We start from the raw sequence: 2929 nt of genomic DNA on the forward strand, positions 1-2929 counted from the left end.
CGCTCCGCCCGAACCCCCGCCTGCCCCGCCCCGCGCCACCCCCGCCTGCCCCGCACCTCCGCCGGGGCGTCCCCGCCCTCTCCCCTGCGCCCACCGTCCATCCCCTTAGTCTCGTGCCGGGCCGCGGCCGGCGGGGGACTTCTCCCCGCCGGTGCCAGCGCGGCCCGCACACCTCGGAACCTATTCTATCCGCCGGGTACCCAACGCCCACGCTCCGCTTCCGGCGGGGTTTGCTGGGGGGTTTAATGTCCGCGAACCGGTGACGGGGCGCGGCGCCCGGGGCCAGGGCCTGGAAAAAAACCAAACCCAACGTCGTGACTAAGTCTGAGCCGCCGCCCGGGCCCGGAGGAAACTCCCCGCCCCGCGCGCGGCGGCTCCCCACAAACCAAAAACCTCTGACAACTCTTAGCGGTGGATCACTCGGCTCGTGCGTCGATGAAGAACGCAGCTAGCTGCGAGAACTAATGTGAATTGCAGGACACATTGATCATCGACACTTCGAACGCACTTTGCGGCCCCGGGTCCCTCCCGGGGCCACGCCTGTCTGAGCGTCGCTTGACGATCGATCGGGAGACCCCGGTCTCCCGCGGCTGGGGCCGTCGAAGGCGCCCGTCCAGGGCGCCTCCGTCCCCCCAAGTGCAGACCGGCCGCAGCAACTCCGGGACCCGTACCCCGACACCGTTGCCGCACGCCGACCGGCCAGCTCTCCCGCCGCCGCGCCCCGCGGCGGCCGTTCCCCCTGTCGCTCGCACCCAGGCGGCGCGCGCCCGCGCGCAGGCCCCGGCGCGGCTGCCGGCGGAGGCTCAGTCCTTCTCGCGCAGCCCGCGCCGGTGTCCTGCCGCGGCCCACGCGCGCCGCTGTCGGGGAGGCAGGGGGTTCGGTCCGCCCGCGGGGAAGCTAGGGCGGCGGGGAGCGCGGTCGCGCGGGCGGCATCGCGGAGCGGGGCGCGGTCCGGAGCCACGGCGGCCGAAGCGAATCGCGGAGCGGGGGCGTGCGTGCGGCGAGGCTGGCTGGCTGGTATATGGGCGTGCGGGCGGGCGTTGCGGACGTCGGGCGCGCGGTCGCGGTCAGGGGAGGGCTCCGGCCCACCCCGCCGCGGCCCCGCCGGCGGCCGCCTCGCCTCGCTCCGGGCGGGCTGGCGTTGCGGACGTCTGGCGCGCGGCCGCGGTCAGGGGAGGGCTCCGGCCCTCCCCGCCGCGGTCCCGCCGGCGGCCGCCTCGCCTCGCTCCGCTGCGGGCGGGCGTTGCGGACGTCGGTCGGCGGCCGCGGTCAGGGGAGGGCTCCGGCCCACCCCGCCGCGGTCCCGCCCCGGCGGCCGCCTCGCCTCGCTCCGCTCCGCCCGAACCCCGCCTGCCCCGCCTCTTGCACCCCCCCCCCCCCCTTCCCGCAACAACCCCATCCATCCGACCGACCTCAGATCAGACGAGACGACCCGCTGAATTTAAGCATATTACTAAGCGGAGGAAAAGAAACTAACCAGGATTCCCTCAGTAGCGGCGAGCGAAGAGGGAAGAGCCCAGCGCCGAATCCCCGCCCGCCGGAGGGCGCGGGACATGTGGCGTACGGAAGGCCGCTTCGCCCGGCGCCGTCGGGGGGCCCGAGTCCTTCTGATGGAGGCTCCGCCCGGGGACGGTGTGAGGCCGGTAGAGGCCCCCGGCGCGCCGGGGCGCGGCCCTTCTCGGAGTCGGGTTGCTTGGGAATGCAGCCCAAAGCGGGTGGTAAACTCCATCTAAGGCTAAATACCGGCACGAGACCGATAGTCGACAAGTACCTTAAGGGAAAGTTGAAAAGAACTTTGAAGAGAGAGTTCAACAGGGCGTGAAACCGTTGAGAGGTAAACGGGTGGGGACCGCGCAGTCCGCGCGGGGGATTCAACCCGGCAGGGCGCGTGCGGCCCGTCGGCGGCGCAGGGATGGTTCCGCTATCCGCTCTTCCCGCGGCGGGCTCCGGCCCGGCGCGGGGGGCGGGGGCGGCCACCGGCGCCCCGGCGAGGCCCCCCCGGCCGGGCGCACTTCCCCCGTCCGCGGTGCGCCGCGACCGGCCCTGGGTCGGCCTGGAAGGGCCGGGGACGACGGTGGCGTCGGGCGGGGCCCCCGCGTTCGCGCGGGGGAGCACCCCGCCCCTCGCTCTACAGCGTCCTCCGTCTGCACCTCGCCGCTTCCCCCCGGGGCCGTGGGACGTACTCGCTGCGCCTTCCGTACTCGGACGGGGCCCCTCCGCTCCCGGCGCGGCGCGCGTCGGCGCGCACTGTCCTCAGTGCGCGTCGGCCGCGTCGCGTCGCCGGGCGGGGACCGGCCCACGGGAACTTACGGCGTCAGGGGTCCGCGGCGATGTCGGCAGCCCACCCGACCCGTCTTGAAACACGGACCAAGGAGTCTAACGCACGCGCGAGTCGGAGGGTCCGCAGAAACCCTAGTCACCGGCGCAATGAAAGTGAAAGGACGGCGGGCGGCGCGCCCGCGCTGCCGCCCGCCCCCCCCGGGTGGGATCCCGGCCCTCCGGGGCCCGGGCGCACCACCGGCCCGTCTCGCCCGCCCCGTCGGGGAGGTGGAGCCCGAGCGCGCGCGATGGTACCCGAAAGATGGTGAACTATGCCTGGGCAGGGCGAAGCCAGAGGAAACTCTGGTGGAGGCCCGCAGCGGTCCTGACGTGCAAATCGGTCGTCCGACCTGGGTATAGGGGCGAAAGACTAATCGAACCATCTAGTAGCTGGTTCCTTCCGAAGTTTCCCTCAGGATAGCTGGCGCTCGCGCATGGCAGTTTTATCCGGTAAAGCCAATGACTAGAGGCCTTGGGGCCGAAACGATCTCAACCTATTCTCAAACTTTAAATGGGTAAGAAGCCCGGCTCGCTGGCGTGGAGCCGGGCGTGGAATGCGAGCCGCCCAGTGGGCCACTTTTGGTAAGCAGAACTGGCGCTGCGGGATGAA

At 72.5% G+C, this 2929-nt stretch overlaps 1 non-coding gene and 1 pseudogene across 1 annotated transcript; both read left to right on the forward strand.

Annotated features, from left to right (window-relative positions):
• The first annotated feature begins 400 nt into the window (after window positions 1-400).
• On the forward strand, window positions 401-554 carry LOC148404881 (5.8S ribosomal RNA). The gene has a single exon (XR_015864643.1). It is a non-coding gene; the product is annotated as a 5.8S ribosomal RNA (ribosomal RNA).
• Window positions 555-1408: 854 nt separating this feature from the next.
• On the forward strand, window positions 1409-2929 carry LOC148404882 (28S ribosomal RNA; annotated as a pseudogene; the record flags this gene model as incomplete).

This window comes from Hippichthys cyanospilos, unplaced genomic scaffold (genome assembly GCF_059441005.1).
Source record: "Hippichthys cyanospilos isolate Australia breed blue-spotted pipefish unplaced genomic scaffold, RoL_Hcya_1.0 HiC_scaffold_147, whole genome shotgun sequence".
Lineage (NCBI taxonomy): Eukaryota > Metazoa > Chordata > Actinopteri > Syngnathiformes > Syngnathidae > Hippichthys > Hippichthys cyanospilos.